This window comes from Acomys russatus, chromosome 2 (assembly GCF_903995435.1).
Source record: "Acomys russatus chromosome 2, mAcoRus1.1, whole genome shotgun sequence".
Classification (NCBI taxonomy): Eukaryota; Metazoa; Chordata; class Mammalia; order Rodentia; family Muridae; genus Acomys; species Acomys russatus.
The window spans coordinates 100,553,774-100,569,787 of NC_067138.1; the positions used below are offsets into that span (position 1 = coordinate 100,553,774).

At 45.1% G+C, this 16,014-nt stretch overlaps 1 pseudogene; it reads right to left on the bottom strand.

Moving 5' to 3' along the window:
- Window positions 1-13,341: 13,341 nt before the first annotated feature.
- On the bottom strand, window positions 13,342-13,785 carry LOC127207412 (cytochrome b5 type B-like; annotated as a pseudogene).
- Between the last annotated feature and the right edge of the window lie 2,229 nt (window positions 13,786-16,014).

Genomic DNA, 16,014 nt, shown 5'->3' on the forward strand with positions numbered 1-16,014 from the left:
TTCTGCATGCAACGATCAAAACCGTAATTGAAAATCCAATGTGTAAGGAACCAGAGGTGTTTCCAGCAAGCAGTACTCACCTGTGCTGCATTTTGCCTCCGTAATGAAAACACATGGCCACTTTGCACTGTGCTTGCTGTCATGCAGTGTCAACAAACACTAATCAAAAGGCCCGAGACCGCATTCATGATGACTGCGTGTTGGGAACTGCAGCGTTTTCTTTACTATACTCACCAAGTTTTCTGACCTTAAAGGAACATACTGATTTAATTATGGAAAAAATTAAAACAATATTTTCCTATTAGCATTTTCCTGCACGTAAGTATGAAATTAGTACATCTCTGGATTGGCGCTAGAATGTGTTGTTTTAAAAACTGCTACTTAAGTTGCTTACTTTAGTTTCACACACACACACAAAAATAATTAAATTGATTTTGGCATGGGTTAGGACAGAACTTCCAATAATTTCTGAAATGAAATACTTCTGCCACTTGGTACTATGTCTTTGTGGGAAGTGGCACCCTCGGCATTGGTGAGTCCACTATCAAAATATCAGTCAGTTCCGAAAATATTCAATAAGACTTATATCTTTATGTAAAAACAAGCACATTCATTTCAATAGTGAGCAGAGTTGCCGTTAATGAACAGCAACATCATATGTATAACAAAGAGTTGGTTTTCAGTTTTCAAATAATAAAATTTTTTTATGATTAAGTATTGGTAAGTACTTAATGCATGTACTCATTTTACATACCTGAGGGCACATAAAATCTCAGGCAAAAGGGATCATAAGTGGAAATGCTTAAGAAGACCTTCCCTGGGGGAAAGGAAACTGCCTGGTGCATGGTGACTGTCAAGTGTCATTCCTGGCACATCCTCCTCTCCCCCTGTCTCCCCATACCCCCCTCATTCCCCCTCCCCACCCCACCCCCCATCACCCCCCCTACCCCCCACTTGCACAGATTCTAACAGTGAGCCTATGAGATGGACAAGGGAAAGAGACAGCAACGGTTCATATAGGCAGCTTCAAACACTGGCAGCTAACGTTTAGCAATGATGACATATGCGTGTTTGTATGCATGCGTGATTTGGAGCAATAATTTATGGATGAAAAGACTACATCATGGAGGCTGCTTTCAGCCTTGCCCTGAGTCCGTGTAACCTAAAGCCACCATTGGTGAAATGATGGAGTGTGTCCAATATTCCTACAGACAGAATTCAAGTTCAGAGAACTGGTAAATTAGGGGTGCTTTTTGCTCTTACTTTTAAAATTTGGTCTATGGATATTTTACCTGTTTGTGCTTGTGTAGCCTGGTACTCACAGAGGCCAGGAGAAGCTGCTGACTCCCCTAGAACTGGAGTTGCGGATGGTTATGAGGCACTGCATGGATGCTGGGGGTGGAGCCTGACTCCTTAGGAAGAGCAGCCAGTGATCTTCACCACTGAGTGTCTCCCCAGCCCAAGAACAGGCTTTCAACTCTGGGGTTCTGTTTTGTTTTTTTCTGACTAGAAAAGCAACTCTTGCTACCAGAGCATTTCAAAAGCTCTAACTATCTTAACACTTACTAGATTTCAGCATTTACAACCTTGACTTACTCAAACAGTCAATGAGCTATCCTGTGCTAACGGCTATTCTAGGTGGGAGATTTCAAGTTTGTTGTGGGTGACGGTCTTGACTTGTATAACTTCAGGCTGTTTGTTTGTGTGTTTGTTTGTTTAAAAACCCTATACACAGAATGGTGTCATTTACCTGAAACTATGGGAACATTACCCCCAAACCCAAAAATAGTATGGAAAGCACCTGAGAATGCATTTGGCATATGCTGGATATTTATGTGAGAGCCTCAAACACTGAAACAGGACAATTTGAGGAGTTACTATTGGGTAGAAAAATCAGAGGAGAGCATTCCTGGGTTCGAGACATAATGACAGAAGGGAACGGATACCGACTGTAGGCCTGGAGGGTGAAGATGGTTCAGCCACAGAAGGGCCCTAAGAGAGGGTAAGCCCTTCCAAGAGGTGTGCTCCGTGATGGCGGAACACAGCAGACCCAGAAACCTGGCAGAACAGGCACCAGGACCGTGGGTACCTCACCCCGTTCTCCTCTTACCTTTTCACCTGCTGGTGGGGCCCCTCCGGTTGAACTCCACAGAAGCTGGGGGCAAAGGTCAGCCTCTTGGTGACAAGACTGGTAAACACAAGGTAGGAAGCAGACAGGCGAATGGGAGATCTGACAGACAACCTGTAAATATTGAAGCCGAGTCTCCACTCTGCAGGTGCTTACAGCCCACCTGCCACAAGCGATCGATCACAGCAGAGAAGAGGATGTGGTGAGCCCAGCACGGCGGATGTGACTTGGATTTGATGCTGCCTTGGTCAGACAGCCTGCAGTACCTCTTGAAAGCCTCCCTACTGGGGTTTGGTGAGTGTCCTTCTTGCGCCTTCAGGGGTGGCTAAGTTATCTTGTTTGACAGCCCCTCTGAAAAGCCATGCCTGTGAGCTTTGGTGAGGCAGCATCTCTCAGCCCTGGAGCCTTGTCTCTCTTCCCGCCACCATCAGCACCAACGTCTGCACTCGGGTCCTTCTCTGCTCACTTCTGTTCAGAACTTCGACTGGCCTTCCCCTGGGTTTCCGAGGCATGGTGCTTGCTTGTTTGGGTGAGGCATATGTTATTCAAGGAACATTTCATTCAACATTTATTGAATGTCTATTGAGTTCTTGGCGCTGCGCGAAGAAGAGACTACCAAGGGAAAGGGGGCTGCCTCTCTTTCTTAGGAAGCTCTTTTCTTCCTGGAACTGTAAATCTCCTCCCACTTGGCCTTTCAGCCTCAGGACTGTGAGTATCCTGAGGACAGGAAATCTACTCAGCCATCTTTGTGCTGTCAGGACTTAGGAGAGAAGGCTTCCAAACAGAGAGGAGGGAAGGAAGGGATTAACTGATTGCATAATTAATTGTTAAGCACCTAAAATGGGCCAGGTGCTTAGGGATATAAACAGTGCAAGCTGTGTGTGTGTGTGTGTGTGTGTGTGTGTGTGTACACATGTGCAAGGGCTGAGGCATTGGTTATGAATGTCTCTAGGTCTCTGAGGACAAATCAAGGGTTCCTATCTTGCCCAGATTTTCTGAACAGAACCAGTCTGAACCCTAAGGACAGACACTAACGGGCCTATTTAGCATTTCAGTGTAGCTGGCTGGTGGTTAAAACTCTTCAAACAGTTTTTGAAAACAGGTGATTTTTTTTTTTTTTTTTTTTTTTTTTTTTGGTAGTTGAGGGCTTGTAGGCATATGGTATTTGAATGATATAATTTCTTTAATTGAAAGTGTTATCTTAACCAGTGAGTTTTGCAACCCCCTCCAAAGACATCTGTTGCTGTTTTTGTGCTTTTCCCCAGCAAACAATCTGGTGGTGAAAAAATAGGAATGACTAAGTGGAACACCAGGAAAAATTGTGGGTTTGAAAAACAAATCTGCAGGTCTTTAAGGTTGAGGCAATTAATCGAGGTACAAGGCAGGAGCCCTCTGAAGAGATACTTCCCTGAGATCTTAGGCCATATACTGATAATTAGAAACACAGAAGCAGAGCATGAGGAAAATTGAGCAAAAATATCTTTGCTGTTAATGTACCTTACCTGTAGGCTTCATATACTGGGGCCTTGCTGAAAGCTTGGGACCAGATCCTTGGATCCACTAGCATTTTCAGATAGCCCCCGATGTCCCACAGGTGCTTTGAACTGAGCTGGTGTAGCTGGTCTCTGAGACTCTCTCCTCCTGAGCTCTCAGTGGCCCTCAACAAGTATTTCATAAAGTGAGAAATCGTCAGAACCATGTGCTTTCTGTGATACTGAGCATGCCACAAGCAAGGACTTGCTTCCCTGGGGAAGGGCGCATCGCTCAGCGGTCTCTTCTTTAGCCTGTTGCCTCTGCAGGCTGCTCAGATTAGCACCGAGGCCACTTCATCTAACTTTGACCCCCATGAAGGATGGAAGGATTCACCTCAGTGCTCAAAAAGAGGAGACATGACTCAAGGAACTACACAGAGGGGTGGGGGGGGGGGGCGAGGGTAAGGGGACACGTAAAGGAAATGGAAGAGCCTAAAAAAGGGGACAACCAGAAGCCATGTTACCTCAAGGAATAAAGGGTCAAGAGAAAGAAATAGAGACCTTGGACCCCAGTGGGAGCTGGAGAAGAGAAGAGGACCAGTGCCCAGGGAAAGCGGCAGGGAGGTGTGAGGAGGCAGGAGTGGCCCAGAAGAAAACAAGTGGCACTCAACACCGACCTTGAACCTAGAGGCTGGTTCCCGGCACAGAGCAGGAGTAGACAAACACTGTGAGTGGGTCTGAAACTTGGAAGAAGAGGACAGAGCATAGCCTGGTCCTCTTACACGGTTCATGCTCTGATGGAGAGTCCGTGTGGTAACACACCTGTGCTCTCTCTCCTCAGTCTGAACTTCTTAGACACTTCCTGTCGCGCTCTGAGTAAACCATGTTCTTCCAAATCACCATGCTTTAGTCAATGTCTTCTCTTTCCCTGGGATTCTGAAAAACCACTTTCTGCCTGGAGACCTACAACCCTTGCTCCTAGTCCAGCTTGCTCCAGGGAGATACAGGACAGTGTCTCAGCTCTCGCCTACCTCTAAGCAGCCTCCACTGGACGTGTTTCTACATTTGCTGTTTCAATTGCCATAAAATCTTTTCTATTTACTGGATGTTTGCAATATGGTTTTTGGATATATAGTAAAATGGATACTGTAGTGAAGACATTACCGTCTCATGGTTACTTTTGTCACAAGAACAGCTAAAGTGTATTTATTCAACAAGAGTCCCCAATATAATACAGTTTTCATAGCTTTAATCACGTTGCAAAGGATGTCCCTAGACTGTGTCACTGTGATGGTTTAAATGAAAATGGTCCTCACAGACTCAGAGAGTAGTGCTAGTGGAAGGTGTGGCCATGCTGAAGTGGGAGTGGCCTTGTTGGAGGAAGTGTACCACTGGAGGCGGACTTTGGACTTTCAGAAGATAAAGCCAGGCCCAGGGTTACTCTCTTCCTGGTGCCTGCTGGTCCTCCCCAGCACCTTGTCTGCCTGTATCCTGCCGTAGTTCTGGCTGTGGTAATGGGCCAAACCTCTGAACTATGGGCCAGCTCCAGTTAAATGTTTTCTTTAGTAAGAGTTGCCATGTCATGGTGTCTCTTCACAGCAAAAACGCTAAGACACCCACCATATGCTTTGGCTATGTTACTACTTTGCTATCATGTTCACTACAGCCTCATAGGCATTGCTCTCTGCACTCCCATGCTCACCTCATAAAGACACTACACTCCCATACTCACCTCATAGACACTGCACTCCCATGCTCACCTCATAGACACTGCACTCCCATACTCACCTCATAGACACTGCACTCCTATGCTCACCTCATAAAGACACTGCACTCCCATACTCACCTCATAAAGACACTGCACTCCCATACTCACCTCATAAAGACACTGCACTCCCATGCTCACCTCATAAAGACACTGCACTCCCATGCTCACCTCATAAAGACACTGCACTCCCATACTCACCTCATAGACACTGCACTCCCATGCTCACCGCATAGATACTGCACTCCCATGCTCACCTCATAGACACTGCACTCCCATGCTCACCTCATAGACACTGCACTCCCATGCTCACCGCACAGACACTGCACTCCCATGCTCACCTCATAGACACTGCACTCCCATACTCACCTCATAGACACTGCACTCCCATGCTCACCTCACAGACACTGCACTCCCATGCTCACCTCATAGACACTGCACTCCCATGCTCACCTCATAAAGACACTGCACTCCCATGCTCACCTCATAGACACTGCACTCCCATGCTCACCTCATAGACACTGCACTCCCATGCTCACCGCACAGACACTGCACTCCCATGCTCACCTCATAGACACTGCACTCCCATGCTCACCGCATAGACACTGCACTCCCATGCTCACCTCACAGACACTGCACTCCCATACTCACCTCATAAAGACACTGCACTCCCATGCTCACCTCATAGACACTGCACTCCCATGCTCACCGCATAGACACTGCACTCCCATGCTCACCTCACAGACACTGCACTCCCATACTCACCTCATAAAGACACTGCACTCCCATGCTCACCTCATAGACACTGCACTCCCATGCTCACCTCACAGACACTGCACTCCCATGCTCACCTCATAGACACTGCACTCCCATGCTCACCTCATAGACACTGCACTCCCATGCTCACCTCATAGACACTGCACTCCCATGCTCACCTCATAGACACTGCACTCCCATGCTCACCGCACAGACACTGCACTCCCATTCTCACCTCATAGACACTGCACTCCCATGCTCACCTCATAGACACTGCAACTCCCATTCTCACCGCATAGACACTGCACTCCCATGCTCACCTCAAGACACTGCACTCCCATTCTCACCTCATAAAGACACTGCACTCCCATGCTCACCTCATAGAACACTGCACTCCATGCTCACCGCATAGACACTGCACTCCCATGCTCACCTCACAGACACTGCACTCCCATACTCACCTCATAAGACACTGCACTCCCATGCTCACCTCATAGACACTGCACTCCCATGCTCACCTCACAGACACTGCACCCCATGCTCACCTCATAGACACTGCACTCCCATGCTCACCTCATAGACACTGCACTCCCATGCTCCACCTCACTAGACACTGCACTCCCATGCTCACCTCATAGACACTGCACTCCCATGCTCACCTCATAGACACTGCACTCCCATGCTCACCTCATAGACACTGCACTCCCATGCTCACCTCATAGACACTGCACTCCCATGCTCACCTCATAGACACTGCACTCCCATGCTCACCTCATAGACACTGCACTCCCATGCTCACCTCATAGACACTGCACTCCCATACTCACCTCATAGACACTGCACTCCCATACTCACCTCACAGACACTGCACTCCCTTACTCACCTCATAGACACTGCACTCCCATGCTCACCTCATAGACACTGCACTCCCATGCTCACCTTATAGACACTGCACTCCCATGCTCACCTCATAAAGATGCTTCACTCCCATGTTTGCCTCAAAGACACAACACTGTGCTCCCATGTTCACCTCAGAAAGATGCTGCTCTTTCATGTTTAGCACCATCTCATAAATACACTGTGCTCTCATGTTCCCTTACAAATGTGCTGAGCTGACGTGTTCACTATCACCCTACAAAACACTGCACTGCCGAAGGATAAGGATGACGATTTCAGGCCTTTTGGGATGAACTCCGTGAGACTCTGGAGCCAGGGAGTTTAAGCCTATGCTGTCTCAGGGTACGCCCCTGGTGAAGAGAGTTCTACAGCTCACTGCATCAGAAGCGTCTCACCTAAAATGGGGACCGGATCTGACAATTCATAGCACAAGTGGTAGACCTAAGTAGGAGGGCCAAGGCAACCCAGGCTAAGGCCCATCAGCACAGGGCCCTCTAAAATGCTTGGTGCAAGAGCTATATAGATCTAGAAGCAGGCTGGAATTGTCTCATAGTAAGTGCTACAGATGCAAGGATTCCCAGATTCACAGTGCAAGCAGACACCTCAGAGTGGCAACTGAGTCTAACCCAGAGTAAGGCCCACAGGCGTGCAGGAAGTGAACCTGAGGGTGCAACGTCTTTATGAGATTGTGTGAGCATGACTGTGCAGTGTCTTCATGAAGTGGTGGTAAATAGATCTTTTTGAGTTGAGTATGGGAGTGTAGTGCTCTTAAGGTATAGTGGTGAACATTTGAATGCAGTGTCTTTATGAGATGAACAGGAGAGTACAGTGCCTTTAAGAGGGGAAAATGGGAGTATGTTTTTTATGAGGTGAACATGGAAGTACAGTGTCCTTATGAGGTAAACATGGGAGTGCATGGGTCCCTCCCCCTCCTCAGGACTGAGGCTGCCCCTTTTTCTCACTCTGAGAAGATGAAACCTAGCCTGGGCCCACAAAAACTAGCAGTGTCTTTATAAGGTAAATATGGGAGTACAGTGTCTTTATGAGGTAAACATGAGGATGCAGTGTCTTTATGAGGTGAATATGGGAATACAGTGTCTTTATGAGGTAAACATGAGGATGCAGTGTCTTTATGAGGTGAATATGGGAATACAGTGTCTTTATGAGGTAAACATGAGGGCACAGTGTCCTTATGAGGTAAATACAGGAATGCAGTGTCTTTATGAGGTAAAAATGGAAACACAGTGTTTCTATGAGGTAAACATGAGAACACAGTGTCCTTCAGAGGTAAACATGGGAGTGCAGTGTTTTTATGAGGTAAACTTGAGAGCACAGTGTAGTTATGAGGTGAACATGAGCATTCAGTGTCCTTTTGAGGTAAAGATGGGAGTGAAGTGTTTTAATGAGGTAAACATGAGAGCACAGTGTCCTTATGAAGTGTCTTTATGAGGTGAGTATTGGAGCACAGCACCTTCATGAGGTGGTAGCTTCATGTTTATAGTTGTACACTGCAGTTCTTGTTCCAGGGTCTTTAAAGTCTCATGCTGCTTTCTGCAGTGGCTGCTGTACACTTCATTCCTACTAACAGTCGCCAAGGATTCCACCTTTTTTTGTACCGTTGCCAACATTTTTTTTCTGTTGATTTTTTGATAAAAACAACCCTACGGTATAAAGTGATCTTTCATCCTGATGCTAATTTCTGTCTGTCTTATTACATTGAACACCTTTTCATAAAACCTCATGACCATATTTGTGCTTTATTTACAGGTATTTTATTAATGCTCTTTGACCATTCTTCCTTCATTTTCTTGCTCTTTGCTACTAAGCTGTGATTTGCCTTCAATATGTCTATACCCTTCAGCTAGGTAGACACCTGAGCACATCAATTTGTGTTTTAGTAAACTTTAAAGAAGAAAGGAAACACTGGGTGAAAAGAGGAAAAGGTGGAAGCCAGGAAGGAAATGGGATGTGAGGAAGGAAGAAAGGAAAGAAAGAGGGAGGAATAGATGGATGGATGGATGGATGGATGGATGGAGGAGGAGGGGGAGGAGCAGGAGGAGGGGGAGGAGCAGGAGGAGGGGGAAGAACAGGAGGAGGGGGAAGAGCAGGAAGAGGGGGAGGAGCAGAAGGAGGGGGAGGAGCAGGAGGAAGGGGAAGAACAGGAGGAGGAGGAAGAGCAGGAGGAGGGGGAAGAGTAGGAGGAGGGGGAGGAGGAGAAATATGGAAACTGCAATGAGATCATTGTAACTACTCAAACCATTATCAAATACATTGTTGCTTCCACTTCCACAGGCATCTTTAGTGTTGGGTGCAGGGATGGTTAAGGACCACTGGGATGTAGAGTGGGACAGAAGAACACTGAGGAGAGGCAGTGAAAGAGACAGGGATGTAGAGTTAGAGGATGGGTTTGAGGCTCTAGTCTCAACGCCATCAGGTGTGGGTTTCTTGCTGAAGTAGGCAATGCTGCTGTTCTTCCTTGCTTTGTCTCTGTGCTCCCTCCCTGCAAATTAGAGGGTCATGGCGGAGGCGGCCTGTGAAGATGTTCAATACATTATGCAAGGTTACATACATGAAAGGGATATGTCAACACTCTCACTACTGACACCTCCCAAGCTGGACCTTACAAGCCCAGCTGAACATAAGGCAGGGGCCTCCTCACACAGAGACAATTCCTTCCTGGATTCTCAAGCACCATAAAGGATACTCTGAAAAGACCAGAGACCACCCAGCCGAGCCTTTGATCTCTCGAGACAGTCACTGGCCATGGGCTCCCTGGCAAGTGGACATGGGCTCAACACAGCATGGCCTCTCCTCTCTGTCAGTCTGGCCCTTCTTTCCTTGGCAGACTCTGATGGCCAAAAACTTCTTTTCCACGGGACCACCCAGAAGAGGCTAATGCTCAGTATATACGGGTTGTTTTGAAATTAAGGCGGCTCTATTGTCAGTCTGAGTTCTTTTTTTTTTTTTTTTTTCCCAAGACCAAACATCCCTCTGTCTCCCAGCTGGTCTTCATTAGAGAGACTTTGAGGCTGTCTCGTACCCTGCTGGTCACATCAGAACTTTTCTCTCTGCTGTTATTTCAGAGGCCATGGACAGACGGAAGTGCCTCATTTGATTGCCTAGCAAGCCGTCATAAATCTAAAGAAAACACCATGAGTTATAGTGATCTTCGGTCAGGAGCAGGAGGACACCGTCCCAATCCATACAGACAGTGGAGTAGTAGTTGCAGGGTGGCCTAAGTTCTACATGCCCCTGCATTTTCTAGTGACAATAATGTCTTTTCTTTTAATCCTGGCCCATAATGTCCCAACATGTGACCTAACTATGTGAATCTAAGCAATACATGAATAAGACCAACTGCAAAAAGAGCTAAGGATATTGTTTGCCTCTCAGCCCCACAGCAGTCTCTCCAGGGAAAAGAATAAAGTTCTTCCTCATCATCCTTGGTGCACTGAAAAGATGACCGCTTGCATAGTCCCTGTCACAAACGCATTCTGATACGTTTTGATTGATTGCTTTTCCCCATCCATTCTGAGATGACTAGAAAACAAGGGTTTAGAAACAGGCCTGCTGGAGGCGGCTCCAGATGTGGCCCAAGTCTTGGTGTCAGTCTGCAACCTTCATGGGTTCTTGCTGTGATAAGTGTTGAGAAATTTTTATAGTACTTTGATAGCCCAATGTCACTGAAGTGTGTGATCTTGATACAAAAATATCAGGTTAAGAAACAGAACCTGGCCTTTCACCACAGATATTTTGATAAGCCAATGCACACCATTCACATTCCGAGAATTCGGGTTTCATTAAGAGGATGCGGTCAGTTCCACTTGGTTTGGAATCAGTGGTCCTTACGTGTGAGATATGGGGCTCCCCGGGTACTGTGGGAGACTGTGGCGATAGAAAGACCTGGGGCTTCCCGTGGCTTTTAGTACAGCAGTGCACCTAGACCACAGGCTGCCAAATGGTAGATACTATCTTTAAACAAGGAGAGCCTTTTTCTTTTCTTCTTCTTCTTTTTTAATCCATGTAGTCTTGTCAACATTACTATTTACTGTGTAGGAGTAGATGTCATATCTTAGATCACTTGTCCTTAAATTCAAAGACATACCTTTTTCAAATTTCATTTCTTAAGAAAGAATGATATCTCTGACCACGGATGTGTGTACGTGATGTAAGCTTCCTCCTTCAAGTGAAAGAGCACCAGGTCAGAGGCACATCTTAATTAATGACATCTTAGAGTCTAAAAACTATTGTAACTCAAGCTGGGTATGTCAACACATCCTGCAATCCTCAAAAAGCTGAGGTAGGAGGGGAGCTTGGGCTGTATAGTGAGACCCTGTCTGAAAACAGCAATGACAGGAGAAAAAGTCTGTGATGTCAAAGTGCTGTCATCTCTCTGTTGGGCACAGATGGGGAGTGCCATTAAAAAATTTTGCTCTTGGCTAAATTACTAGCCTTTAGGGACACAAGGGGTAAGAGTCCTGGTGAAAACCAAGGCTTTTACAAACCCAGTCGAAGCAAATGTGTCTCATTGGTAACTTTGTCCTTCTTTCCAGAGGAGGAGCTTAGTAGAGATAGAAGCTGCCGATTGACCAAGTTAAACACTGTGGTGCCTACAGGGAGGTTCTGCCTTTTCTTCATCAAGGCAAAGCCTCGGTTAAAGTTACTCTTCAGGAAAATGGCTCAGACTCTGTTTTCTTCCCAACAGCTTTCTGACAGTATATCTGTGCCAAGTTAATGGCCTGAATGCTTTGTATTCAAATTATGGTGCCTTTGGAATGTCTTGGTTCTTGCAATTTGACACATTCTACTTTCTTGGAAAATAGCTCAGAGGTCAGTCTGTACCAGGAGACCCTGAGAACTGCCCAACATATTAGGATGTTTTCTCTGTAAAATACAATTTAGAGGCTGGCTACCCACTCATCCCACTGCCCGTGTGTGTGTGTGTGTGTGTGTGTGTGTGTGTGTGTGTGTGTGTGTGTGTATGGTTTCATCTGTGACTGAAAGTGAGGGTTTCAATCAATTCAAAGTGCAACTTCATCCCAGCTGAAGTCTCATCAGTCTGTATATCCTGAGGTGACTTACTTTTAAATTCAATCTGCCTTAATACTGTTTTTTAACTAGAATAATTGGATTTAGTGCAAGCAAGAGGGGAATTTGGGGTTGAAGTTATGATGACAGAAAAAATGTCCCTGAGTACAATAGATACTACTTTTTTGGTTTTTTGTTTGTTTGTTTGTTTGTTGTTTTGGTTTTTGTTTTTTTGGTTTTTTTGAGACAGGGTTTCTTTGTGTATCCTTGGGTGTCCTGGAACTTACTCTGTAGACCAGGCTAGACTCGAACTCACAGTGATCTGCCTGCCTCTTCCTCCCGAGTGCTGGGATTACAGGTGTGCGCCACCAACACCTGGCTCAATAGATACTACTAAAAGCCATACAAGCCAACATTTCGTTAGCAGTTTATTTGTTTTTTTAGAAAGCCTTCACATGTATAGTGTTGTGTCATTTCTATAGCAGCTACGTAAGGTAGTTAGTAACCTCATGACCTTTAGCCATTATAGGAAAATGAGACTGACTCACCCAAGGCACACATAGAGCTACTGAGAGCCATAATCAAAGATCAAGAGTGGTCATATCCACAGAGCCTCTAACAAGGAGGAAAATGCTATCATGGCTACTGTTGTCATTTTGGAACCCTGTTTTATCAAATGAACATCATTATAGCAATGAGCTTCCTGGTGGTCAAGTATGTGATAGACATCTATTGTGGAGTTAGGGTTTCCCAGGTGACATCTCAGGTTGGTTATTATGATTGACAGGCAGGCAATAGATTCTGCCAGTCATGCTTGCCATAGAGACAAACAACTATGAAGATAAATACATAATTTCCCGGAAATAGGGAGGCTTGTGTCTTCAGCAGGTGGGCATAGGTCTTATTGTCCCCATGGGAGCAAATGACAGAGCCCTGGATGGGAGGTGAGCCACATGCGCCATGTTCTTGCTCTTCATTCTTGTTCATGGCACAGTCTAGTTTAGACTTTGAGTGTGCTAAGAGGGCTCTTGCCCCTGACCTTGGGTCTAAATGAGATGACGTATATAGTCCGGCATCTTTCCCAGAGAGAGAGAGAGAGAGAGAGAGAGAGAGAGAGAGAGAGAGAGAGAGAGAGAGAGAGAGAGAGAGATATGCATCCTGACAGTGTTTCCTGCAGCCGTTTCTTCCCTCTTGTTCTCACACATGTTCAAGCCACATAGTCATACACACAGCCTCCAAGCAAGTCTCTGCTTCTCACTCCTGGGAGCATATGCTCCCACACTTCAACATGGTCCTCAGGAGGATTTGCTATTGGTCATGACATGATGATACAGGAAGCCGATAAGGATAGAGCCCAAGGTGGGGGACAATCCAATATACCCAGCAACTTTTGCACGTACTGTTTCCTGAAGGATCCTTTAGTTTTAAGGTCACTCGGATGGGCATCACCAATGTAGTCCTGATTTAGCCTTTCCCTGGCATCAGGGGAATAGCCAACATCTTCAATGTTTTCAGTTGCTTCAGCACCACCAGCTTGTTCCAAGAGAACCTTTTCCCCACCAGGATGCTCCCTGGGGAAGCAGGTGATATTGTAGACCTGCCTGTGGATCTCCATTGATGTCTCCTCTGCAGAGTTTCTGCTTCACCACCTCCTCCAGCTGGTGGTAGATGACTGATGGGTTCAAGCCCTCACTGCTCTCGCTGCTGCTGCTGCTGCTGCTGGCTTCTGGGGTTGCCATTGTGCCCTAGTCCCTCTCCACCACTACCTGGAGTTCTGCTCCTCTCTATGCATTTTCAATTTTGTCTTTCTTCATCAAATAAAATTATCCAAGGCTTGTAAATATATTTTATTCATACCTCAAAAATAGTCCTTGAGCTTATATGGGAAGTTACTTATATATTCACTTTTTGAGTTTAAATTAATTAGTTTTAGTCTTTATATTCCTTTTCTAGTTTTTATTAGTCTTTCTTAGCATGAAGGTTCATTAAAATATTATTTTTAGACAAAATTTTATTTGTTCTGTTTTCTTACAAATTAAGTACAAAAAAGGTGACTCTTGAAATGATCATTTTCTCACTGTTTTAAAAGTTTTCACATATTTTAATTTTGATGACTATATCCTTGTTTATGATTACACATTTTCTCATTATGAAGTTATTATTCTTACCTCTTCTCCATATTAACTTTGCTTTATGCCTTACTTAACTTGTTGTGTTTTCTGTTTACATTCATCTGACTTCTGAATTGTATCTTTATTATCTTAAACTTTATGTGACATTTCACGTGTCTTTCTTTTATAAGTAGAAACCACTGGATTTTGTTTTAAAATCTAACACAGTTTATTCTCCACAAGGTCATTTCTGTTTATCCATACACGTTTTATAGCCCCCTTGCCACCTTGGTTAATGGTGGGTTTATAAGAGCTGCACGTCTTTTTAAATTTAAACTTTTGCGGGACACCATTTTATTGCTTACAACACCCATCCACCCACCTTCTACATTCAAATCTGTCATTCTCCAAGGAAAGCAGCAAGTGGGGAGGGACAGTTTGGCGATGCTAGTGTTGCTCCGTAGATCTTCTCATCTATGGCACTCAAGGAAAGCAGCACGGCAAAGGATGCTCGAAGAAACAAACATTCGGGGTGAGGTCCATTCGGATTAAATTAGGCAGGACTAGGAAAGCTTTCTGATAATTTCATTGTAAGAAATGACCACTTTTAATCCATACCTTAGTGTATGAGAATTTAGCAATACGGATAGGATGTTCTTTTAAAAATATATGTAAAACAGACTATATGCATTCAAAACCATCAGTTTTTCCTGCAGTGTTATAGGTTCATGAGTCAGGAATGTCTCATGAGACCGTCAAGCATTTTAATGTGGGGTGTGCCAATTCTCCACCTTTTTGACCAGAGCCTCCTGAACCATATGCTGTAGTAATAATGAACACACACACACACACACACACACACACACACACACACACACACACACTCCTTATGTGTACCTCTGAAATTATATCCTGGAGAAGCTATTTTCATTTTAAAAAATAATTTTCCTTTCATTTATTAATTATTCAGAACAATTATCAGTAGATTATCCTTTCACAGAATATGGTTTGGGGATGGGGAGTCTCTCTTCAGCAGTTTAATTGAAAAGTAGGAGCTGCTTGCTCTGGAGACATGGACATGATGGCGTGAGTATAGAGATGAAAATTATTAAGACCTGCCTCCTGCCCTAAGTTGGTGGCCTCTTATTTGAAGCCCTCAATTTCTTAATATAGATTGCATAGGTCAACAAACATGTGTGGAGCTCTTTTTGCACACAGATTGTCACATGGAGCCATCAAATAATAAGGTTAGAGCAGGTGCCGTTATAGGGGTAATAGTAACAATGGAATAGAGAACAGTGTGTGTTTGGGTCTTTTTAACCCTGAGGATACTGGTCACTTGACTGTTAAGATGTTATAGGGTATATTAGAGACCATCTCATGAAGTATAGATCATTTGGCCACTTGAGGCAACAGGCTCCATCCTTAAGAATGTGTCTTTATCATTATTTGGGAGCTGCGATGTACTCAAAGTGTTCATTTTCATATCTGCTTCTTCAGGGACAGAGAGCTCTCTATGCTACCCAGCATGCAGTGAGGAACCAGGGATATGTTATTGATAGAGAAGAGAGGGCTAGGAGCTTATCTTGATGCTCAACGTGGTTAGAGACAGGCATGGCGGTTTACTGGAACATGGCAGTTTCCAGGAGTTTGAGGACAGCCTGGCCAGCTGAGGGACATCTATCTCAGAAAACCAAATAACAGTAACAACAGAAAATCCAAACAAAAGACCACTTGGTTGGGTTGGGGGTCAGTAAAGCACCCTATGAGTCTGCCTTGAAGGATTACTTACAGCAGGTTACATCATGAGGGCCCTGAAGTGATCAGTAGTTTGGCCATTGATGGGTTCCATATCTG